Genomic DNA, 26,545 nt, shown 5'->3' with positions numbered 1-26,545 from the left:
AAGTTGGACAAGGGCCAGAGACAGCCAGCTGCAGCCCCGTCGAGTCTCTCGTTCCTCCGGGTGCTGATGTTCTGTGCCTCCAGTTTAAACGGCCTTGTCTTTCTCTCTTAAAATGCTCTAGGGAAGAAGTCAGCTAAGTTACCTGCGCTACCGGGAGCAACCGCCACAGCCGCCATCGTCACCGCTCCCACCTCTGATCTGCCTGAAGCACCCGTGCACCTGTCCAGAGAAATGCTGCACGAAGTGTGCGTGTCGGCACGTGTGTGTGCACGGAGGGGTCTGGGGAACGGAGAGACAGGAAGGAAAGAAGCACAGGAGCTTCCGTTTGCATCTTTCGGACACCAGTCCCTGTCCCTAGTTATAATTTTTCATGGCAGACTACAGGGTAGAGCTCCTTTGGAAAACAGCAAAATACACCGCTAAGATCACATTCAGTTTTCCGGGCAGGGCTTTGGCCCCCTGCCCCAAGGGCTGAACCACCGTACCTGGCTCCTCATTAAGCAGCGATCCTTATCACAGCCCCATGCTTTCACCACCATCTGACGGGTGCCAGAAAGTTTTGATTCATAAGCTGGAGAGTGAGAGCAAAGAGCCTTAAAACGGTTTCAGGGTGGAGATGTCTTTTCTTTTTTAATGAGCATATTTAGCTTGTTATGAGTCAAGTTCAAAATTCGAGTCACATATGAACAATTTTTATAGGAGGAGGAGTAACCTGATGTTCAAATTCATTTGCCTCCCATTTTGGAGTAATTCATCTTTAAAATTTCTGTGAAAATTCTACAGACTTGCCCAGAAAACGGCACCAACCATCTGTAAGTAAAAACAAAAGCTCTCTATAGTATACATCACAGGTTCAAAGCACTTTGGCATCGTCAGACTGAACACGTTATTAAAAGAATTTAACTGCAAGAAGAGCTACCATAATTACACAGCAGCTGGTCTAATGTTGACAAAACAACTTTTAAGGGCTTTCAGAAGCCTCTAAGGCTAATCAATTAAAAAGGCATGAATAGTAATGTGCCTCCTGTCCTTAACACCGCGAGCAGCATCGCCCGCAAATACAGGGAGGTTTTCATTTTGGAAGCATCATTTCTCATGTCCTACCATTAAGCCGAACACGTGAATAAATTCTAAGTTGTGTCTAGGTGAGACCATTATCCTTAAAATAAAATAACTCCATAAAACTCAATTATAAACATTGAACTTAATGAGCATTTCCACACCAACAAAGTTATTATCAAAATGCCAACAGCTCGTGCCAGAATTTGTGCTTGCTTTACCAAGAACAGGCAGAGCAGTGTTTTAGGGCATTGTCTCCATTGGCCAATGATACGCTGGAGGCATAAAGAGTAAATGAGTGGACGGATGAATGTTGGAATGAGTCTGTACTCAGCATCCAAGGAACGCTGACTCAATCCCTGTGAGACCGGCCCGGGGTCATGTTGGACGGCCTCCTCTGCCAGGACCTGCCAGTTTCCTTCAAGGTCCAACTGAAGTCCACCTCCTGCGGGCACTCTTCACACTTCCCACAAGGCTTGCTTCTGTTCCAAATCCCTTACAGTCAGAGAATTAGAAAGGATTTTATATGTCACTGTATCCAATCCTTTCTAGGGCCCTGCTAACTTTTTCTATCAAGGCCCAGACAGTAAATAATTCGGGCTTTTTGGGCCACAGGATGTCATCCCAGCCACTCACCTCCACCACCGTGGCGTGAAAGCAGCCTGCGTGAGATTTAAGCATATGGGCATGGCTGGGTTCTGCTAAAAATATTTACAAAGGGAAGCAGGAAGCTAGGTCTGACCCACGGTCGGTAATTCTCTGACCCCTGCTCTGCCAGTGTGAATCTCCTTGTTCCCACTCAGCGTCCAGGGAGCCTCTTTGGGGACATCTCCCGTGAGGAAGGCTGATCCCCTCATGGCGTCCTCTCCTATTTTGTGAAGCATCCCTTCTAATGACTGCAAGGAATCCGTCCGTAAGCGGCAGGCACCGTCACATCTTCATCTTCTGTGTGCCTTGCCCTCTCCTAAATTATTCTCCCATCCCAGTGCACTCTGCAGAGAGACAGGCCTTCAACACCCTTTTCTTTAAAGACAAAACCACCAGTGTTGCCTTCTGGAGCCCCAGAGAGGAAGCCTAATGCCTCTCCCACCTGACGGCCCTTCTGTATTTGAAGACAACTGCGGGATAGGGCATTTAGGGTCCACCCCACTCATGTAGTATCTCTCTCACGGCGGATTTTATTGTTAGTTTTCTTCTTCCATATACACATTTTTTTCCTCCCCATTTAGACGGCAAGTGAAGCATAGTCCCTGGCACATAAGCTCCATTTAGTTTTATGAGTGAGAGTGGCAGAATGACCACAGAAATATCAATCAACAAATCTTTTTAAACACCTTTCTCCACAAATTCAGTGGGGACTGCTCCCCATACAGGAGGCCGCCGGCTCACCACAGCCGCAGTAAGACTGCTAGTATGTCAAACTGGCTCAGACGTAAAGACTGACCTTTGAAAAGGCAAAAGGCCTCCTTTCTCTATCTTCTACCACCCACCAGGATTCTGGAGTGAACTTTTAATGTGGCACACTGTGTGACACCAACATCCCAGCTGAGAACTGTGAGGCTGGGCCCACTGTCTGTCCTCGCCCCCCACCTTACAGCAGCCCTTAGTCACATTCATATCCTGTGCTGTTTATCCCTCTCCTTAATAATTGCTACCCCAGAGCAATACACACACTGTCGGTATTTATGCAAAAGCACACAGTAGGCCTTCAATAATACACTCTCAAAGTCAAGAAATGAATAAGAATCTCCAGAATGCCCCCCATAAACAAGCAATCCTTGGGTCTTTCACAGAATTCTTCATGGCACGAGTAAAACGAGTTTCTCACAATGTTACCTCTAAACTCTACTCCATGGGATCATTCTCTTTCACAATCAGTAGTAAAATATTCAAATAGACTATTTTTTAAATATCTTAGTGAGAAAAGAGTCTTTAAGACCATAACAAATACCTCATCGCATTAATGTCACTTTACCGTTTTACGTTCCTCCTCCCCACCCCTGTGAAGAACAGGAAGGAGATATTTCAAAGTCCTGCACCACGTGCACTCTTTAGCAGTAACCCTAGGTTCAGAGTCCCTACACGGAAGACCTGCTTGTGGACACTCCTTGAGGGGTAGAGACACCACAGCAAGGGGACGCTGGGATCCTACCCAGTCCACGCTCCAAAAAGCCCAAGAAAAACCGGTGAGTCTACTGTATTGGACAGTGGACACTAGCCACTTGTGGTCACTTAAATCTGAGTTAATTAAAAATAAATACAATTTAAAATCTAGTTCCTCAATTGCACTAGCCACCTTTCAAGTATTCAGAAGCCACATGTTGGCCAGTGAAGATATAGAGGATGTCTGTCACCACAGAAGAGACTAGAAAGTTCTATCAGACAGCGCTAATGGGCCCAGTGTGCTTCTCGGTGATTGCTGCTCTCCAGCCAACACCTATGAGGCTTGACTGATAAACTGTCAAGGCCTCCTGGAGTTGTACTCTGTACCTCCTTGAAACCCAAAGGAAAAAATGGGGTACGGAAATATCACACCCAGTTGTGCCAAGCAATTAACACCACATTGTTTTAAAGGCATTAAGTAAAATGAAAAAAAAAAAAGAAATACATAATTTTTCTTATCTCAAGGAGTTCTGCCAATAGCCCTCAGCCTTCGCAACTCCATGAGAAAGTTTTATGCAGAACAGAAAAGAAACTTGATTCTCATCTGGATTCTAGTAAAAAGTAGGGGGACAGGAAACAAGAGGCAAAAATTCTCTATTTGTTCTGAACTCAGCATCCTTTGTATTATTTTATGAAGTTCATTTTTCCTTTAATTTTCATTTTGCATGGAAAAAGAATGGGACTTTTTTCCTCTATAAAGTGGGACTCCAAAGTTCCTGAGAAAGCATGAAAATCCTCATGTGCCTTAGATTTATCACCAGGCAAGTAAAGCTGGTCAATATCTGCCTCTACAGAGCACAGCATTTAATTCTTTTTCAGGTTTACTGAAATTGCCATGTCTTTAAAATCTAAGAACAAGAGAAAGTTGCTAATAAATTTTAAATTTCCCACATAGTTACTTTGGAGAATGTAAAATTATGAGAGTAACTAAATTCAAATTCCAGGCTGCTTTCTGAAAGATGAGATGACCTCCTGATAGTCTATAAAGTCTGTGGAACATCTGTTTTGATAACATATGTACTTAAAATTCCCCGCATGTCAGTTTCAAGTTACTACAAAATATAAGGCAGCACCAGCTGGAAGGATAAGGAGGAAAAGCTGTTAGCAAAGTGCCAGAAAATGTTCAAGATTTTAATGAGACCAAGTCTCTTTACCATTTGCATATCATGATCCTAGGAAACAGACCAGAGACGAGAAATCCTACCCCTTTCACTTGAGAGAAAATTCTACTGTGATCTTGGTATATTTTCCCTTATTACCTTCATATTAAGGAACTGTGATGTGTTTAATTCTGGTACTTTTTTTAATTGAAGTATAATTGACACACGATGTTACAGTAGTCTCAGGTGTACAACATAAGGATTTGACAAGTTTATATGTTCTGCTATGCTCTCCACAAGCATAGCTACCATCTGTCACCATACAACGCTGTTACAATATCGTTAGACTATATTTCCTGTGCTGTACCTTTCATCCCTGTGACTTATTCATTCCATAACCTGAAGCCTATACCCTCCATTCCCTTCCACCCATTGTGCCCATCCCTCCGACCCCACTCCCCTTTGGCAACCGCCAGTTTGTTCTCTATATTTATGGCTCTGTTTCTGCTTTGTTTGTTTGTCTTTGTTTTTTACATTCCACATGTAAGTGAAGTCGTGGTATCTGAAAGACATGGTATTTGTCTTTCTCTGTCTGACTTATTTTACTTAACATAATACTCTCTAGGTCCATCCATGTCCTTGCAAATGGAAAGATTTCATTTTCTAAGGCTGAGTAATATTCCATTATATAGATATATTACATATTATATAGATAGATACATAGATACATGTATACATAGACATAGATATATTTGTATCTATCTATCTACAGCAATTTCTTCTTTATCCATTCATCTACTGATGGACATGGGCTGCTTCCATATCTTGGCTATTATAAATAATGCTACAATAAACAGAGGGGTACATATATCTTTTCAAACTACTGTTTTCATTTTCTTTAGGTAAATACCCAGTTGTGGAATAACTGGATCACACAGTATTTCTATTTTATATTTTGGGAGGTACCTCCACACTGTTCCCCATGGTGGTTGTACAAATTTACATTCCCACCAACAGTGCAAGAGGGTTCCCTTTTCTCCATATCCTCATCAACACTTGCTGTCTTTTTGATACAGGCCATGGTGACTGGTGTAAGGTGATATCTTATTGTGGTTTCGATTTGCTAATTCTGGCACCTCTTAACCAAAATGCCTTCCCCTCATTCTTTCTATCCGTACAAATATTACCCATCTGCACAGATCAGTTCAATTCTCACACTTTCCATGAAAGTGGCTTCATCTCTTCTAACCCACAAATTCCTACTTCTCTCTGTACCTATAGCAAATAATGAAGGATCATACATCTGCAACTTAATTGTCCTCCTCCTGCTCTGACACCCTCATCTAATCTTCTCATGCTTGTGGATCTGCTCCCATTTCATGGCTTTTACAGAGAGAGCGAAGCTCCCGAAATTACCTCTCCCCAGAACTCATCCATATTCCCAACATTTATTCCATATCTCCACTTGGAAACCTAACAGGTATCTCAAATGTAAGATGTCCAAAGTTGATCTGATCCTTTTCTGAATCCACTCCTCCTCAAGCTTCCTATCTCAGTAAATGACCCCACCCTTCCAGGCAACAGCCATCTGATTCTGCTCTCTCACTCATACCCTGCATCATGCCCTCAGTAAATCCTACCGCCTGCAATCTTTCCAAATAGACAAAGAATGCCCTTTCACCACCTCCACTGCAACCACGTGGATCTAAGTCAACATCACCTGGATTGCAACAGCCTCCTTCCAACCTTCCCTCCCTTCCATTATTTATTCCAACAGGAGCCAGTGATTTTTAAAATCATACGATTAATCAGGTCATTCCTTGATGCAAATTCTTCCAACAGCTCAACTGACTCAGCCCCTGAAGAAAGAAAGAAAGAAAGAAAGAAAGAAAGAAAGAAAGAAAGAAAGAAGAAGAAGGAAGAGAGGGAGGGAGGGAGGGAGGGAGGAAGGAAGGAAGGAAGGAAGGAAGGAAGGAAGGAAGGAAGGAAGGAAGGAAGGAAAGTAAGGAAGGAGGGAACATCTTTCAATAACCTCTAAGGCCCTGCATTATGGATGGCCTGCCGCCTTATGCTTTTGACCTTTTACTACTCTTCCTCTGGCTTACTTCACTCCTGACACTGGTCTTGCTGTTTTGAGGGTGAGGCATGATGCTACCACAGCACCTTTGCATTTCTGCCTGGAAGGTTCTTCCTGCAGAGGTCCCCAAGGCTCTCTCTCTTCCCTGGTCCAGGCGCTCATGTGAAACCTTCACCATGGGATCTCCTATGACTACCATATTTAAAGTTACCAACTGCCTCCTGTCCACCTCAGACATTCCCTCTTCTCCACTTTAGTTTCTCCATAGCACTTATAACCATCTAACATACTGCATATTTTCTTATTTATTTCCTTATTTTCTGCCTCCACCCTTGTAGAATGTGAGCTCTAAGGGGACAGGGATTATGTGAGCCTTATTCACTGCTTTCTCCTCAGACACTTTTGCTTGTTTCATTGGCCATTGTGCTTCCACCTTGAACTGTGACTGACACAAGCTGATCCTCAAACATTTAAAGAGAAAGAGAGAAGCCAATTACAAGTCCCACAACGAGAGTTGCCATGTCTTACCATTCCTTTTTACGTCCCTGGATAGGGCCCAGAGAAAAGTACTTGTTGCCTGATTACTGCTATGTTTACATTGGCAAATGTAAAATATTAGGTCATTCAAATTGTTGGACATGTTAAATGTAGACAGTGGTGATGCAATATTAAAAGATGTAACCATTTTTAAAAGATTTCAAAGCTATTTAAACTTAAGCTCATAATCTCTATTCAAGTATGAACAATTCTCAAAATCACCAATAAGAGACAGTTTCTTAAGTGCTGCCAAAAAACAGTTACAACTACTTGCCCAAAAAAGATGGGAAGAGGAAATCTCCATGCTGTCATTTATGGGGTAAATTACAGCAAATAAAATTTCAATGCCAAGCCCCAAATACAAGTCATTTGGGTTTTGGGTTTTGATTTGTTTTGTGTTTTGTTTTGTTTTTTTGCCCTCAGGTTGGTTATTAAAACAGATAGGTGCTTTTAATAAATCAACAACACTTTGCCAAGCAATGAGAAGGGTAATGACCAAGTTGAACTGTCAGGGGATTACGAAACTGGGGCAGTGCAGCAGAGACAGGAAGAGCCTTTCCCCTGTCCTGTGTGCACCCTGTCATTCTCCCAAACAACCAGTCTTTAACAAGGGTGACTTACTAGTCAATAAGTCTCAGAAATGGTTCAATCTTTCTACACATCCAGAGTGTTGCCTGTAAAACATCAACAATCAGCTACAGACCAACTACACACAAGATTCTTTTTCACATAAGATCATTTGAAGATTATGCACAAAGCTGTATGGAAATCCTTCATCCATAAAATGATTGCGCGTCCCAAAAGGGGAACGCCGTAACATGCCAAAACAAACGCTACCTAGTGTTTTTACGGCTCTTAGGTTCAGGCCCATAGAGAGCACCTCATCCCTACGTGAAAGGACCCGCGTCTCTCCCAACGTTCACGGAGCTACTGCAGCACAGAGCCAACTGCTCGGATCTACCTCTTCTGCTTTGCACAAAAACTTTTAAGTAGAGTTCTTTTATCTGTGTACTTTTTTAAAAAACAGAAAATAAACATTAGACACTAATCAGCGTCCTATTTGCAGGTTATAAAAATGTACTTTGAATTGTTAGGAAACAGAGTGTTGTATGTCAGGTAATGATTACATGACTGGCAGGACAGTGGTGACAATTATAGGGAGCACTGTGCATGAGTTGATCTGTTCATTTACCCGGCAAACACTGATTGAGTAGGGAGAGTCTCTGCTCGTCAAGTATCTAGTGAGTATCCATCTACTTTGGGTTTTTCTGTTGTTTATTTTATTTTTTTTTTAATTTTTATTTTGTTATATTAGACACCATACAGTACATCCTCAGTTTTTGATGCAACGTTCCATGATTCATTATTTGCATATCCATCTACTTTATGCCAGGGCTTGCGATGAGCAATGAACTAAGCGTCGTGCATATGTTTAAGGGAACACGAAAGGTGGCCTCTAAAAAATGAGAGTTGCATTCAAAAACCAGAGCACAGCGCAGTTTGGAATCCTTGTCAAGCCATTCAAGGTGAGGAACCATGAGCCCTCCAAATTAAGCCAATATTATAATATGCCTTTTATCATTTGAGAAAAGAAATACTTATCAATTGTCCACCACATTTCGAAATTCAATTTAGAGTTTAAAAATATAATTAAATGGATACGGCTAATCCCAACTTTTTTAACAAGACAAGAATAACTAAATGGGAATATTGATGATTCATCGGAGATAAACTCGAGTTCAAGCAACAGAACATTTGACAAAGATTCTTAAAAATTTAGAATGGTGGAGGACAGATAACTAAACTTATAAATAGCAGAACATGTAAATTTAACTGTAAAGTGAAAATGGTATCAGATTTTGGCTTTTATATACTAATACTGCCTAATAAATTATTTTTTTAAAAAAACATGAAGAAAACCAAACTCACAGGCCACTGTAAGTGGTCTCCTGTAATTTACCTGGAGGCTACCCTACAGAGATTCAGATTAGCTTAAGGTTAGAGAATTCACAAAGTGCAGTGATTACAATATGAAAAACAGCCAGTGTGAATCCTTACTCTTCCTTTGAACCCAAGAGATTACAGATGGCCACGCTGTATTCCCCCACCCCCACCACCTCTGCAGGTGGAGCTGTTTCAGTGGGAATAGGCGAAATCCAGACCTAGCCAAGCTGTCCCCTGCACATCTATAAGGGCCTCCAGTCCCTCCTCCAAACACCGCAGCTTCCTTACCAGGTCCTCGTCAAGCAAAGGGTGAATCTGGTAGGAGCCAAATAAAAAATCTGAGATCAGTATCTGTGGGGCAAGGTGAGAGAAACATCTTGTGTCTTCCTGAAGCTGAAGGGAAGAGCAGTGCCCATTTTGTATACACTGAGTATTTGCCTTTTCATCTTGCTGTTACAGCTCTGTGATTAATTGCACTGCTTCGCTCAGAAATGCCGCTGTCAGAATAAAATCAGGGTCTTTTGCAAATTGTTCTTTTCTGAAATATTATCCTATTAGCAAAAATGTTTCAATATTTTTGTTAAGGGTGTGTGGGTGTGGGTATGGGTGTGTTTGGGAAAGTCATTATTTGTGTTTTGACTGCCTGTGACTTCATGTAGTCTAAAATATAAAACTAAAAAGGAAAATGCATACCTTGCAGGTTTGCACTATCTCAACGTGCTCCTCTCTCAAAGTAGATGCAGGGATTTTCTAACAGAGTACATTTTTTATCAAAAGGTTTATCACACCACAAACACTTCTAGATAAGAGGCAAGGAGCTAGCTAGAAAAGAAACAGAAGAGAGACAAACTAACTGTACATTCACAGAATTTAAAACCCAGAAGAAACTCAGACACCAGCTAACCCAGTATTTCGTGTGGTACTGAACACTGACCCTCAAGATGTGCCTTCAAAAGGGGTGCGATTGTCAAACAGGTTTCGGGTTCACCGAGTAGTACATCTCCTTTCAGACATTTAGGATGATAGTTAGCTACCAAAGGTTCTGAAGTCTTGCAACTTAAAAAAAAAATACATTATTATTCAACCCATTGTTTCCCAAACATATGGGACCATCACACACTTTTTTCTGCCTTCAACATTCCACAGAGCTGGTGTCTCTTCTTGCGGAACCTGTTCTAGAAGTGCTGATCTTGTATAATCATTTTACAGGTGAGGAAACTGACATTCAAAGTTAACTTGTTTGGCCAAGATCCGGTAATTAATTAGTGGTTGATAAGTCAGAATAGCATGACTGGAGTTTAGATAAAAGTGGGAAACAAGCAGAGAGCACATCTACCCTTTCCACTCCTATGTTACTGCAAAATGGTTGCCTCTCCTGAGTCTCTGTCTCATTCTGCTCAGACTCTTACATTCCCTCAACTTCTACTTGTCTACTTGACCAATGCACGCAGCTGTTAACAGGCTCAAATTCATTCATTAATGAGTGCGTCCTTCCCACTCCCACCCTCCACCCCAAGCCTTCTAACAACGACTTACCAGGGAGTGGCTTTCATGGAGGCGGTGGCAGGGACATGGCAGGTAATTAAGGCAGATAGAGTTTTGTGTTTCTCCTCAAATTTATTGACATTTATTGTAGGGATTTCCCAGATAAGACTGGAATCAGACAGGATAGGGAATGTTTTCTCAAACTGATCATAAAGTAGGTGATCCTTTCCTTATTGTTCAGCCCTTTAGCTCCTTCTCTTCTTCACTCTTTTCCTTTCTGTCTTCCATGGTCAACCTTATTCAGTACAATGCTTCTCCCGGAGAGATCAGAAACCCTCCTGCAGTGTCAGGGCGACCCAGAAGCTACAGGAGACAAGTTTACCCTTAGGCCTGCAGTGTCCTCTAGGTGCTATATAACACTCTGCATTTCCGGAATTTGCTCAGCCTAGCTGGAAATAACCCTTCTGGCAAGGATCTTTCTCAGATAGTTCCCAAGTTGAGAAGAAAGTACCCTTACAAAATGTATCTTTTTTTTTTTTTAATGCTAGTCCCTTATATGCTATGTACTGTCCTTCATTTAGAAAGCTGAGCCTCTAAATAGCTTTGGTGGGAAAAATGTCCGTTGCATCCTGTTGACCATCGCTTGCCTGGCTTGGCAATACCAAAGAACAACACTGGCAACAATGGAAGATGAACCCAGAGTGGTTTCTCAGAACTGGGTGGAGTAGTTGTTGATCCCGCCACATATCACCTGGTGCTCCTTAAAACAACGTTTTAAATCAGATGGCTGTGATTCTGATCTAGGACAGTGGAGCCGGAAAAAGAACACTGGCTATTAGAGATGAAATCTTGCCTTGTCTAGGTCTCCGTTTTAAAAGTGCCAGCCCTAACTACGCACGTGACTCTGTTCTATGAGAAGGGGGCCGTATGGGAGATGGTTGGTAGAAGAGCTTTTCAATAGCATGGAAAGATTTTGTCTATCTTTACCTACACATAGCACATTTAATATCGTTTATTCTACTAGAATAAGGAGCAAACACACTGACCATATGCAATGTACATAGTTAGGCAGCCACCATGTAACCTAGAGACAAAAAATGCTACTGAAGTAGTAAGAAATTACATATGAATAATAAATCTGGGTGATAGGAAGGAGAATGATTATTTTCTTCCTTCAATATTTCTGTTGTTTTTCTTGAACTGAAATGACCTATGTACTTTAAAAAACACGTTGTAGTATGAAAGTGAGTTTTTTATTTCCACCTGTGAAGATGGCATACGTATCTTTCCCAAATCCTTGTTCACCACTATTAGCAGCTTAAGAGTCTGTTCCATATAGTCCTCAATACCTAGAAGGTAATTCTAGGAAACAAAAGTGAGTAAGTGTCTCTGATGAGAACAGTCACAGCTTGTGGTATTTGCTCTTCATGGGCACCCGGAGACTAAATATTCCATTGGCAGAGAAGCAGAGCTGAGTAAAGGTTAGCAAACCAATCCACCCCTTCCATCTACACCAATTTTTTGTGATGCTCCCATCCCGATCTGTGCAGCTTTTTCTCTAGGAAAGTGCTAATTCTATTCCACATATTTATTGAGGGATTACTCTGTGTAAGACAATATGCTTATGCTGGCATCCAAGAGAAATACGACATTATGAAAATAATGAGCTAAATGTAAGAAACATGGTATGAAATATAAGCATAAATGAAAGAGTAAATTTTTTTTATTCTGTTATGTTAGTCACCATACAGTACATCTTTAGTTTTTGATGTAGTGTTCCATGATGCCTTGTTTGAGAAAAGGCTTCTGTGAGAAGGATGCACTTGAATGAGGTCTTGAAGGATGAAAAGGACTGTCAACTGGGAAATAATGGATGTAAGGACATTCCTGACCCAGGATATGTCTGACCAGGAGTCAGAACTGCTGCAAAAGTTTCTGGGAATTCACTCGGTTGGGTGATTGGGAATATGAATTAAATGAATTTCATAAAAGAAAATTCTTCTATAAAGTTATACCTAAAAGAAAAACCAGGTACTTTTAACACCAGTCCTTTGATTGTATATGGAAAGATACTACGTAAGTGCAGAATATCACTTCTATTAAAGTCAGTATTTTTACGTGGTAATATTTTTAGAACACTTGAAAGTGGGCTTTTTTCCTCTTCCAGATAGAAAAATTCTAAGAAATTAAATGTATTCCGCATGAATAATCAAGTCAAAGAAGAGTGGAGATCTACAGAGCAACAAAAGAACAAATTTTAGGGAGTTGTGCTAAATCTTTTAAATTATTTATTATAGATCTCATGCTCTTTAGAAGCCAAGAACTCTGTTTAACTTAGTTTGGTCTAAATACCAACATTATGCCACACTTTCAGTTGCTCAAAACTGTTTTATTAGATCACCATTAATGGTTAGTTTTAAATGGCAAAAAAAATGTACATTGGTTCCTACACACCTGGGAATCTAAAGTTTAATTGGTGCAGCCCCTTGATTTTATAGTTGAAGCAAATGAAGTCCAGACAGTGGGTGACTAATGTGCTAAAGGTCACCCAGCTAGTTAATGGCAACCAGTTAAACGGAGGAAACTAAATAACTTGCTCAAGGTCACATTGGCAACCAGTGGGGCAGAATGACAATCCAGGAGAGCCTGGGCCTCTAACCTTTACTGGGCTCTGCTTCTCTGCCAATGGAAAATTAATATAATCCCGCACGAGTATGTAGAATGCTGTATATGAAAAGCCATACAAACAAAAAGTAGAGGGTAATAAATGCTATTATTATAAGTGCAAGTAAGTGTATACATTATCTAAGTTGCTTTAATGGCATAAAGGAACTAGTATTTATAGATGTCTTGATGGAGACTTAAATAATGTGTACATTTGCTAACTTATTATACAATTCAGTACAGAAAAAGAAAAAGTGAGATGAGAATAATGCAACTTTAGTTCTCCTTTTTGTGCATAAAAACATTGAGAAATATATTTTTGAAAATGGTCACTCAAAATCCTGCCACTCAAACACAATAACTATATTGTTAATTATTTAGAATGCTTAAACATACTTGTTTTGATAATTCAGGTAACACTCTTGATTTTCTTTTTCATGGCAGAGACCTTAGGACAATCCTGGGTTTAAGAACTCTTACATCTATGGCTTCTGAAAGGTCAATCAAAAGATGATTCTGCGCCCAGTACTTCTGTCTCCCCTAACAACCTATTATGTGGTAATCTCTCACCCATGTACCTAGTTTCTTGAACCTATATTTAATTTTAGTCTCCATGCCTTCTTGGTAAGAGAGAAAGTGGGGCTGAGCAGGTGGGAGGGCAGGGCGGGGACAGGGATATTACACAGTCTGTAGGCTTACTACTTTCTGTCCAAAGTCCCTTGATTTCAAATGCCAACAGATGTTTTCTGGTTCTAGTTTTCCACTTTCATGAAAAATAATCCAAGCTCACTCTATGTGTAAAGTTGTTCAGGAGAATGTGACTTCCAGTATCTGTCTAGTTCTTCTTTTGTAGCAACCTGGTAAGGGTAAAAAGGTCTTCAGTTAACTAGTTACAGTAACTCTGACCCCTAATTGGTAGACTGAGCAAAATCACTTGATGGGGATATCAAACTTGGGGTATCTCTGGCTGCCATGATTCTGGAAACTGGGCACATTTCTTATGGAATCCTGGAAGCTTTGTCTAGGCAGTTGCTATATGAAGATACCAGCTCCCGGGAGCATGAGGCCTCTAGGCCAAGACGGCTCCCACACCTGTCCAATGTGAGTCTCATCTCCTCACGCCTGAGCTGTGCTCCATGAACAGCTACAGGGACTCCCACAAAGGAATGCCTGATGGCAAGCTGTGGCTCCCATCCTTCGGTCTTCTGTTTACACTAGTGCCATGGGTGACCAGCGGTAATTGTGCAGTCAGATTAGTTGAATCTAAGGAGATCTTCTAGGAGGCATTACAGGAACCTTCATTATATATAGACAAGGGTGCTATCCCTCCCTTGAGCCTTTATCTTTCCTGGCAGTGTTCTTTGCTTTATATTCTGTCATCAGATACTAGCTGCACTTCCCCAAGGGCTCATTCACAATTCTGGGCACTAACTTGATCATTTGAGTGCTCTTATCTGATTCCTTCATGTGTATCTTTCTTGAAGAATGACAGTAAGAGTTGCATGCAGTGGGGCGCCTGGGTGGTTCAGTCGGTTGAGTGTCCAACTCTTGGTTTCAGCTCAGATTATGATCTCATGTCCGTGAGATGGAGACCGTGTTGGGCTCTGTGCTCAGCATGGATTCTGCTTGAGCTTCTCTCTCCCTCTCCCTCTGCTCCTCCCCCAACATGCTTTCTTTCTCTAAATAAATAAATATTTCAAAATCTTTAAAAAAAAAAAAGAGTTGCATGGAGTAACATATATATCAGATTTTACATGATAACAAGATAAACTCATCCATTCTTCCACTAAGATTCTGACAAATCAGGTATATTATTATTTTGACCATAGCAACTTTTTGCTCTGAAGGATGGTGATGAAGAATATACATGGACTCCCAGGTTTCTTCCAGGAATCTGGTGCTGTATCCAATTGTGAATACTTAATAGTTCATGGCATTTCTCTCTTGCAAAGATTCTAGCTTACCAGGAAGGGGCAGAGCTCACAGGGATCATACATATAGGGGGTCCAAATCAAGGAAGGAAGGTGGTGATCCCAAGTCCAGGTGGGAGAGAATGGTACATCTAGATCCAGTAAAAGAAACAAAACCCCAAAAACACAGGGAAAAAAATGAAATAAGAGATGGAATCAAGTGATAGGATCTGGATCAAAAGTCAAGAATAAGCCAGAGGATCCGATAACCAACTCAGACCATTTTTGTGGCCCAGGGGTTGTATAGTACAAGGAATGTCGGGATGACTTACAGATCACAATTAAATTAAGTTTTGAATGAGTCATATGACCTCAAAGGATAAAATGGGGCTTAGTATCTCCCTTTATTTAAAATTTCTGGGAGTCTATTGGAGCTTTCATCCATTTCATTCAATTCGAAACATTTGCCGGTATTTATTGGGAGACTGCCATGTACCAGGCATCAAGGCAAGTGTTGTGAAGTCCAAAGGAAAGAAACAGATTTGGTCCCTGTCCTCATGAGGCTTACAGTCCACAAAAGGAGTCAGCAATGCTTCCAATCACTTGGTTCTGCATATCCTGATAATTATGGTAAAAATGGAATGAATCTCCTTCAAGTTCCCAGTTTTCACTACCTAGAGCAGAGCACAAGTGTTCATTTTCAGCTACACTTTTTCCTAATAGCAAATACAAGGGAAGTATTTACACAAGCTGCCTTTTCTATACAGGGAGTTCAGGGCAAAATTTGCAACTACAGATTTCCAGAAGACCTAGATAGGATAACCAAAGAAGCCTATCTTATAGTCAAACAGTATAAATCTGAGGTTATAACACTACATCCTATTCTCATAACACTTTTTTTATAAGAGCAATACATGTTCATTGTAGAAAATTTAGAAAACACTGAAATAAAAATAGACAATTAAAACATTTGCACCTCATACTACCTAGAGATAGTCACTGTTAATATGGTGACGCACTGCTTTCTATCTAGATGGATGAACAGATAAGTAGAGAGGATTTATATAAACTTAACAACAAATTTTCAAAAAATGGTATCACAGTAACACAGAGTTTTATATCCTACCCTTCTCTTAATATTGACTTTAACTTGGTGGACACACTTTTCTTTAGAGGGCTAAGAGAATATTATCCAGCTCTGTTGACTGTTGATGGGAATAGAATTTAAAACCATCTCCTGGGGTGCCTGGGTGGCACAGCGGTTAAGCGTCTGCCTTCAGCCCAGGGCGTGATCCTGGTGTTGTGGGATCGAGCCCCACATCGGGCTCCTCCACTATGAGCCTGCTTCTTCCTCTCCCACTCCCCCTGCTTGTGTTCCCTCTCTCGCTGGCTGTCTCTATCTCTGTCAAATAAATAAACAAAAAAATCTTAAAAAAAAAAAAGTATAAAAAAAAAAACCATCTCCTATAAATGTGCTTGGGATTGCTTTTCCCGAGTGCAGTTATCTTCAATCTTCCATTTTTCCTTTAATCTTCTATTATTTTTCTTCCAATTTAGGTTGTCTTTTAATTTATTCCTATGGTTCAACTTTATCAGCTTGATTTTTACTTACTTACAAGAACTGCATGCCATCTGTGAACATTTATAAAAGTTTAAATAAAATCATCCCCAAACTACTTAACTGGAAGAGCCTATTTGTCCACTCAGAGGAGTGTCTATTTATCTTCACTCCTTGTTTCTTGCTTCTTGGCCAAACAAAAAGGTCATGAGTAGGGAGGGAACTGGGATTTGAAATCTGGCTAGGCTTTTTGAAAGTTTAAAAATATCACATTTTCTGCAACACTGTAGCCACAAAAGTATTTCCTCCTTTAACTTGCATCCATTCTTCCCCCTTTCTACAAACTATGTTGCATTTGCAGTCATCCTGTTGGCTTTGAATACCCATTCTCAGTTGTCCATGGAGGCACGGATCTGGTTTGATGGCTCCAGGGTCTCCCTGAAACCCTTCTGCTGACAGGAGCCCTAAGGATACCAGCCAATGCCCCAAAGAGCTGTCACTTACACACTAAGTTTCATCAACACACTAAGGTAATGGCCCCCTGGTCTTAGTGATTTCTCTGTATCTAGTCTGCAGATTAGGTCTGCAATATCCTGAGCACTTATCATTTGCTCTACTTCCTCCAAGGTGATTATTGCTTCAGAAAGCCTGGGTGTAAGAATATTACTCAGCAAAAGGTGAAGCAAAAAATTCACTTACATTGTATTCTTTTTGTATATCTGAGTACATGGTTGGTACAATGTAAGCCAAGTGCTTCTACAAGTCTCATCTCACAGTATTAAGAGTCTTTCGCTATTGTTTTAGGAATCCACTGCAAGGATTTTTTTCAAATTCATTTTTGGCTATCTCATTTTTGTGTTCCTGGAATCTGTCACCCTTTGCAAGCTCAATTCAGTAATCTGACCCTTCAAAAATTTATTTTTCATTACATGTATCTAAGTAAGAATTCTTTTTCTTTATTTTTTCCCTATGTAATCAGTGTTTCAAGTAGCTTGAATACTAGACGTTTATTATTTTTTTTATCATTAAGTTCCCATAAGGAAATTCATATACTCCCCACTTTCCTATGGGTAATTAAATTTTTTAAGTATTTATTTCCATTTTTTCCTCTTACGTGTCTGCATTGAATTATCTTTCAGAGAACTGATTATGTACTTGATGTCTTTCTTTAGAGTCCTCTCTCCCATTATAATATCAAATTGAATTGAATCGAGTGAAATATATATATTCCTTATTATGTGCTCCCGTCCGCATTGCATCTGCAAGGCACTCAGTGAACATCTCCAGAATGAAGATATGATACCAACAGCTAACAATCATGGGACATTTACTAGGTGTCATGTTCCCCGCTAAGCATTTGACACACATCATGTCATTAATTCTCAGGCACTACTAGACTGTAAACATCATTGACGAGATGTTTGTCCATGTGTCCCTAGCACCTACAGCAGTGCTGGCACTTAGTAGATGCTCACTGAGTATTCCCATGCAGATAAACTGAGAAAATGCATGGGGTAGTTGTCATTACTATTCATGCTTTACATATAAGAAAACTTACATATTTTCTTATGTGCCTCTCTGAAGCACAGAGAGGTTCAGTCACTTTCTGAGGTCCCACAGTTAGTATGTGAAGCCAAGACTTGCTTCCAAAGCCCGCATACTTAACTAGGACATATTACTAGTAAACTCAATACCTGCCTACATTAAGGCAAACAAAATTAATTCTATTTATCTTAATAAATATTATGCAATGTCACCTAAATATTGTGAGCAATAATTTCCCAAGAAAAGATTCGCAAATGATGGGCTTTTAATAAATAATCAGATAGGCAGATAGATATCTGTATGCCCTTTATTGCTAACTATGCAAGTAAAAACAGGATTTCTCTCTAATCAATATCTTCTGTTGCATTTGTTCACTAGTTAATGAGGATTTCGGGACTTTTTGATAAATGGGTGTTTGGTTTTTTTCCTGAGTGGTCCTGGGTTTATTTAAGTAATCTGTTTTGTCAATTCTTTTTAACATAAGAATGGCACTAATGGAAATAATTATTTATCAGGGCTTCCTTGTAATTGTCTATAGAGTTTATGAGGAGCTTCTGCTTATAAAGTGGGAGACTTACATATTTCTGTCACTGTTTCATACATCTCTGTCACTATCGGTCCCTTGATTTTCTGGAAACACTACCATTAGGACATCATTCTTTAGGGTTTTGTTTACTTGTATATTTAACAATTCATTAACAAAAATAATACACCACTTTGAAAAGGATAGTTCCTTAAAAATATTATTAGCTTTTTCCTTAAATCCTTATCAGCCTACATCTTAGTGGGAGTTACATGATATTTAGCAGAGGGCAAAGCTTTTTGGGAATGGTACATAGTGGTCCTGAAGCCACGGATTGAATAGTAAAAAGGGGTGCAGAAATTAGAAGTAGGAAAACGCTGAAGAGGTAGCCTACATGAAGGAAGGGAGAGAAGGAAGAAGGGAGGGAGGGAGGGTGGGAGGGAGCAATGGAAGTAAGAAAATAGAAAAAAAACTTAACTTGAACCCCACTATTCACCTTGGAAAAATCATAACCTCCAAAAGCCTCAGCTACCTACCTGTAAAATGGGGGTGACAAAAATATGACTTCCTCACAGACACTTTACAAGCAGATCTCAATGTGCCATGTAAACTGTAGAGCATGATACAACATATGGTATGGTTTTTTACTTGACATTATTTGCCTGTAATCAGGCCCATTTATGCATTCTGTAATATAAACATTCATCTTAAAAAGACTGTCAACAGCTTCAAAAATATAGACCCACGAATCCTATCTACCATTTTTTGGTCTGGAAGCATTTCTGATATTTTTAACCCAAAGAACCAGTTCACAATTTTTAACAGCCTTTGTGTACCTACAAGCTCAGAAAGCTTGCTGTGTGCTCTGAGGACTAGGGTTCTGCAAAACCTCTGCTTAGACAAGGAAGCCTCTTTTAAGTCCTGTTTCAGTCTGGTGCCTTTGGTCAAGGTGGAAACTAAAATTGAAAACAGATAGATGTTTTACATTTAAATGGGTTTAACATAAATGTGCATTAAGCCATTTCATGGACGATTGCACAAATATCTTTTGCAAACTTGGTACACGTGAGCACATATACAGTAACCATTAATGTCTTCCAGAGAAATAAGGTGCAGATTCAAAATTTTAAGCAGCTATCTTGAGTCCTCTCACTCGAAAGAAAATGTAATGGCTTTAAGGGAATTGCTCTAATATCATGGCATCTGCAATGGCTGGCCAGAGCAGAGCAGAACAGAGTGTATGTCACCATAGTTCAATTTAACAAGAAATAAGCTTCTCCCTGGAGAATCTACACTCCCTAGTCTCCCACAAAGAAAATTGAATTTTGGAGGTCACACTGTGGGTAGGTTACCAGAGGGAGAAGCTTAACATTCTTTTTGTCATATGTTCTGGGAGGTCAATGCTATTCTACCAACAAATCACTACCAAAGATCTGCTGCCCCCTCAACCCCCCCCCATAATTATAGGAGCCCTCGTAGTCCCCTAGGAAATGGCAAATGATTGTGACACTTAAGACACCTGAGACCACGCCAGATGCCATCATGTAGAAACACCAAGTTTTGTACCCGTGAAGTGACGATAGGGGTAGATGCCGGGGGTGGGGAGTGGGGAGGAGAGGAGAGCTAATGAGACTGTGCTGGGGGTCAGAACGAGTCAGACAGACCCACAGGCAGAGAGATCTTTAGGCCAAAATTGACTGTTTAGCCAAATGTAAATCAACTGAACTGCTGTTACCAGAGAGAAAATCACATCGCCAAGTCAAGCCCAGGCGAAGCCCTGGCTCGGTGGGTGGACAGCTCTTCTCCGAGTCGTCCGGGTGGGTGGTCGGAGGGCCTGGAGAATTCCCGCAACGGCTGGAGGCGCCCCGGCTTACCGCATCTTGGGCAGTGGCCCCCGGTGGGCGCAGCCAGGCCATCGACACCCCCCCACCCCCCGCAGCAACATGTGGGGCGCTGCCACTCCGCCGCCCAGGAACTCCCGCCGGCTGGAGTTCCTGGTGGACGTACACTTGGCCCTGAGAAGGTGCTGAATTACTCTTGGGAAAGATTCATCCAGCGTTGAACTTGGCAGCTCCTGACATTTCCATCCCACCCGCTGTGCGCCAGCACTACACACACGCACACCCACACCCCTCTAGACCTGCCCAGGCTGCGCTCAGTGCTGGCTGCCCACTCGGGGACAGAACACCGGAGCAGGGTGCAGAAGCGAGGACCCCAGCTCTGCTGGCCCCGAGAACAGGTGGGGGGGTGGGTGTCTTAGCACTGGGTAGTTCCGAGGACTAAGCCCACTGCCTGGATGGCCCAGAAACCGCATTAGTTAGGGCCGCTGGCACCAACCCAGTCTCCTTTTGTGCTCCCCCGGGAAGCCCGCCTCTACTCACCCGGGCTGCTCGCGGATTCCGGCAGCCAACCGCAGCCCGCTGCCCCATCCCACGAACACTGCGGCGCCCCCAGAGTGTGCAATGCGGAGCCCAGCCAGCGCGCGGCCGGAGCCGGGGAGTGCGGGGAGGGAGCGGGGGAGGGAGGGAGGAGGAAGGAGAGAGAGAACGCGGCGGTGAGGAGCGGGGGGTCGGCGGGGGACGCGCGCCACTCCCACTGGCGCAGGGCACTCGCCTTCGCCTGCAGCCCGGTCCGGCCAGCCCTGCCTCGCGGGCCGCGGGACCAATCAGCGCGCGCGGGGGGAGCCGAGCCCTCCGCGGGGCGCGCTCATTGGCCGGGCGCGCTCGACCCAACTCCGGGAGAGTCGCCCTGAGCGCCAAGTCTGCAAACTCCGGCCGGCAGGAGCTGACTGCCCCGCGCTGGTGGGGCGCCCCGCTCCGCGCTCTGGCGGGCAGAGGGAGTCCGCCGAGTTCGGCGGGCCGAACAGGGAGAATTTGAGACCTGCCTTTGAAGCCCGTTCCCAGTGAGCGTTCCAAACCAGCAGTGTTTGCTCAGGTTGCACCGATTCCTTCCTGTGAGCGACCCCCCTACACGGCTCGCCTCACCCTGGCTAGCAGCTGAGTGATGGAAAGCCTGGCGATGTGAAATGGCCCTCGCCGAATCTTACTCCTGGCCACCCGCAAGGCCGCGCGAAAGCCACAGCGCTTAAGAGCTGAAAATCAAGTCGCGCTCTCACCTAGACCTAGACCGCTTGACGTTTGCAATAGAAGACAAGACTGCGGGGTGGACGATGGAGTGGTGGGAGAAAGTCTGGGAGGCAGGTCTTCCTGAGAAAGTGGGAATCTAATTGTGGTTTTGGTAGGCAGAATTCTCCCACCCTCTGCCAAACCCTTCTCCCAGGTAAAGCCGCCCCCCCCACCCCCACCCCTGCCAGTCTCTCAGGAGGTATTGATTTTCTCTTCCTTGTTGTAAATCGGGTTTCCCTCTCCTGGACTTTTCAATCTAAAGCCTCAAAGTGGAAAGGGAGCACGGCTTTACCCTCCTCCCCTCGGCACTCCTGGAGCTGGCGGGGGGGGGGGGGTNCACGGCTTTACCCTCCTCCCCTCGGCACTCCTGGAGGGTGTTTTGACCAGAGAAGCCCCCCCACCGCGACGGTCCCCCACCAGCCGCCCCACCTCTGCCTGCAGGACTACCTTCGCACTACCTGGCGTGCAGGACTACCTTGCCCATCTATAAGGCTCCTCTCTCTCCTTGGACTTTCTGTTTTTCAAGCTTCTTTTCAGGTAGGCCTGCTCTGAATCCTCCTGCTTCTGCTCTTCCCCGTAATCTACTTCCTCTCAGCATAACAATGTCTTTTTAAAAATTTTTATTTAAATTCAATTTAATTAACATATAGTGTATTATTAGTTTCAGAGGTAGAATTTAGTGATTCATCAGTTTCATATAACACCCAGTACTCCTTCCATCAAGTGTCCTCCTTAATGCCCATCACCCAGTTACCCCATACCCCCAACCCCTCCCTTCAGCAACCCTCAGTTTGTTCCCTATAGTTCAGAGTCTCTTATGGTTTGTCTCCCTCTCTGTTTTCGTCTTATTTTATTTTTCCTTCCCTTCCCCTATGTTCATCTGTTTTGTTTCTAAAATATCTTTTTTTCTTTTTAACTTCCCTCCCATTCCCTCTGTTTGGAAGAGACTTGAATAAGACATTTTTGATTAACAGCTCCTGGCCTCAAAAATTTTTTCTCTTACTTAGTTTATGCGCTCAGGGTTACACTAAGCTCAGGGTTCAGATGGGCAAAAATAATTAGTACTCCTTTAGAAGCTTTGCACATAGGAGGTGATCACTGCTGTGCTGTCTTCCTGCAGGGCTCAGCACATTGAATGAGCTGAACATGAATTAATCAAACTGAAACTGGTAATGTCCCTCAGCAACTAGGCAGATTACCTCCGCAAGTTAGAATCTGATACTTATAAGGGCATGTCCTGGGTGTTATTGCTGTCACTTAGTTTCCAGGAAAGAAATTCCTTCTTGTAGGATTCCTGTCCATGTACCCAGTTCACTTGATTTTTTACAAAACTGGCTCAGCTCATAGTTCAGTCAAAACTTAATACTTGCATTCAAAATGAAGTTCAGTATATTCACACAGTTCATGAGACTCTGAGTTCCTGATGGAGATAGAATCCTTAGGATCTCTTTTTAAAAATGTTTTTTAAAAGACTGAGAGATATAACCTGGAAATGTCAGCAGTGGTTATCTCTGTGCGCTAGGATAATAGATGGCTTTTTGGTCTTCTTCCTTATACTTTACTATATTTTCTCAAAACAGGTAATACTTACTAATCAGAGAAAATTTAAATATGTTAACTCCAAACACACAATACTCTTCAGGCATTGTAAGACCTAAAATATGAAATCCTCCTTCTACTTTACCATTCACATCTTATCAATCCTAAGTCCCGTAAATTCTGCCTCCTACAATAGTTTCCAGAACTGTCCTCCTCCACCTCTCGACTGCCACCACAGCACCCCTGTCATCTCTTACCAGGTTCAGCAACAGCCTTAACTCCTCTACTACCCAGTCAGCCCCCACACTGCCTTCTCTCCTTAAGGTGATCTTGCCACTGAAAAGTTTTAAATCTGGGGCACCTGGGTGGCTCGGTTCGTTGAGCATTGGACTCTTGGTTTCAGCTCAGGTCATGATCTTGGGGGTCATGGGGTCAAGCCCCGCTTCCAGCTCCACATTCAGCATGGAGTCTCCTTGGGATTCTCTGCCTCTCCCTCTTCCTCTGCCCCTCCCCCTTCCTCTGCCCCTCCCCCCTCTAAAATAAATAAATATATAAAATCATTTTTAAAAAATGCTAAAAATCCATCAGTCCCCCAACTCCATCATTATGAAGTTCAAACCTAGCCTGGTTGGCAAGGCCCTTCCTTCCCAGCCTGACCCCAGCCTTCCATGTTGGCCTCATATCCTGCCCGCTGTCCTTCTCCACACAGGATGATCCTGCCCCCTGCAACTTTCCGTCCTTCCCACATGTGTCACGTAACTTCACATGTCCATCGCTAAGACTGTAAGGGGCGGAAACGCTGCTCTTCTCTCCCTCCCTTCCCCCTCTCAGCCCCCAAGCAGTTCCTTTCTCTGCTCAGGACTTATTTCAAAAATCACCTTTTTTATGAAGTCTTCAAAACTGACAGGGGTGGAGTTAGCAACTCCTCCTCTTTGTACTTCAATAACAAGTACTTTATTTATCCAGCAGCTGTTTATGCAGCTCCTATTATGTGCCAACCACAATGAAGCAAACATATATCGTATTTGTACTCCTGGAACACACCATGAGAGAAACAAACATCAAATCAAGTCACACAGATAAATGATTGCAAACTGAGATAAGTGTGATGAAACTACTTCACATGCCAAAAAAAAAAAAAAGGCATGGTTTACTTTGAACATAAGCCAACCATAATTCTTACCACATTGTGTTATAAGCTGTTGATTTGTTTGTCCAAAGTTCTATCTGCCATCTTATTCATTTGTGTAAACCCATCTAGAACACAGTGCCTGGCTCATAGTATAGGCTTAGTAAAATTTTTTACATAAATAGATGAATAAGTAAGTGCGTATTTAAATCCCCATGAAGCATCTTATTTCATGTATTTACATGCTACTACTGTATAAAATCTAAAAGACTTCATTTCTGAGTTTTCAAAATTCATATCGTTAGGTCCTTGTCTGATCTTTCTAATTTGGTTCTCCCAACATAAATTATCTAATTTCTGCTGATTTGATGTCACATTCAGAAGATACAGCTAATGTACTCTTTGTAGATAATCTATTGTTGCCGGAAGAAATTTATTCTTTTGTTTTTTATTAATTTGGCTTTTAACATATAAAAATCCAATGTTGCGATACAAAGCTAAAAGACACAAAGCACAATCCATAAAAGAATAAATAAATTGGACTTTGTCAAAATTCAAAATGTTTGCTCTGCAAACAACACTATTGAGGGAATGAAAAGAAAGACTGGGAGAAAATATCCGCAAATCATACATCTGACACAGGACTTGTAGCCAGTATATATAAAGAATTCTCAAAACTCAACAACAACAACAGCAACCAACCAAATTTTTTAAATGCCTAAAGGACGTAAACAGACATTTTACCAAAGAAGATACACAGATGACAAGTAGCAACCAAAAAAATGCTCAGTATCCCGAGTCGTCAGCAAAATGCTAATTAAAACCTCAATGAGGTATTACTATACGCATAATAGAATGGCTTAAAACATACACACACACACACACATGCAACTGATAATACCAAATGCTGATGAGGGTGCAGAGCAACTAGAAATTCTCGTACTTTCTGGCGCAAATGCAAAATGGTACTGCCACTCTAAAAACAGTTTCACAGCTTTTATAAAGTTCACTGTGTGCTTAGCCATATGACCCAATATTCCCACTCCTAGATATTTACCCAAGTGAAATGAAAGACCTATGTTCATACAAAAACCTGCTAACAAATATTTATAGCAATTTCATTATTAAAATCTTGAACCAACCCCACAGTCCCTCAACTGGTGACTAAATAAAACTGTAGGACATCCTGAGAATAGATTACTACTCAGTAATAAAAGGTACAGACTATTGGTACAAACATTGTCTATCTCAACACATCATGCTAAGTGAGAGAAAACAGACTCAAAAAACTAAATGCACACACTGGTTGGGAATGGCGGAGCCGTGAGATAAAAGCACTATGGGTTTTTCATGATGACAGAGCCACAGTTTGAGGTCTGGGTGATCTACTTTTATACGAGGCAGTGGTTTAAATCATTGGTATTTCACATTTCTTGTCACACAGAGCTAAGCCTCATTTTCCCTAAGATAATGAGTGCAGGGATTACTCAATTAATGAAGATTTCACTAAATGTGGTCTTTGTACAAGAAGAAACTGTTACTTTCTTATTCACTGAACTATCACCAACGCCTCACACAATGCCAGTACGCAGAGTGGGTACTCGATAAATAGAAGTTAAATAAATACACAGATAAGAATAAAGATAAAGTTGCAATTTTATAAGAATGTAACAAAATTTTCCATTCAGATGAGTGTTTTCCCCACTCCAAGTAGCTACTTTGGTGCATTGCATTTTTCATTCCAGTGACACTGCTCCTATTTCAAAATATATTCCCTTTCCCCTTTCTGCTTATTAAAATATTGCCCTTTAAGTAAAATTGTTTTCCTTAAATAAATTATTCACTCTCTTTCTTTCTCTCAATGAGCAAACAATAAATTTAACATGTTTTAACATTTTACTCATTTTTCAATATCCCAGTGTCTAATTTATCTTCTTTTCCTCTATCACAAATATCAGAAATTTATATAACAGGCACACAGTAAAAATAAAAACCCAGATTTTATGCAAAGCTTGAGAGATTTTGGCTCAAAAAACCATCATATTTCCAGATGTATCACTAAAAGTAATTTTCATTTATTGGACACTGATGGTTGACATTAAGCTCTTGAAATATCATTAAAATATTTCTGCTCTAACCAGTTTGCACAGTCAAGTGACTTTTAAAAAATCATTTACAGCTAAGCTG

At 41.7% G+C, this 26,545-nt stretch overlaps 1 protein-coding gene across 5 annotated transcripts in view; it reads right to left on the bottom strand.

The window, feature by feature from the left end:
• The window catches only part of LYPD6 (LY6/PLAUR domain containing 6), a 123,709-nt gene extending 102,592 nt beyond the window's left edge, over positions 1–21,117 (bottom strand). For 2 of the 5 annotated variants that reach the window (XM_034654558.1, XM_034654556.1), the window contains exon 1: positions 20,947–21,114. The gene's annotated coding sequence lies outside the window, so the exon portion shown is untranslated. Of the gene's footprint in view, positions 1–20,946 lie in introns of all 5 variants that reach the window. The other 3 variants (XM_034654560.1, XM_034654559.1, XM_034654557.1) reach the window with 3 other exon arrangements.
• Positions 21,118–26,545: the final 5,428 nt, after the last annotated feature.

This window comes from Ailuropoda melanoleuca, chromosome 2 (genome assembly GCF_002007445.2).
Source record: "Ailuropoda melanoleuca isolate Jingjing chromosome 2, ASM200744v2, whole genome shotgun sequence".
In the NCBI taxonomy this organism is placed as follows: Eukaryota; Metazoa; Chordata; class Mammalia; order Carnivora; family Ursidae; genus Ailuropoda; species Ailuropoda melanoleuca.
Note: the sequence above shows the minus strand (reverse complement) of the source record. Positions and strands in the feature narration are given on the sequence as shown.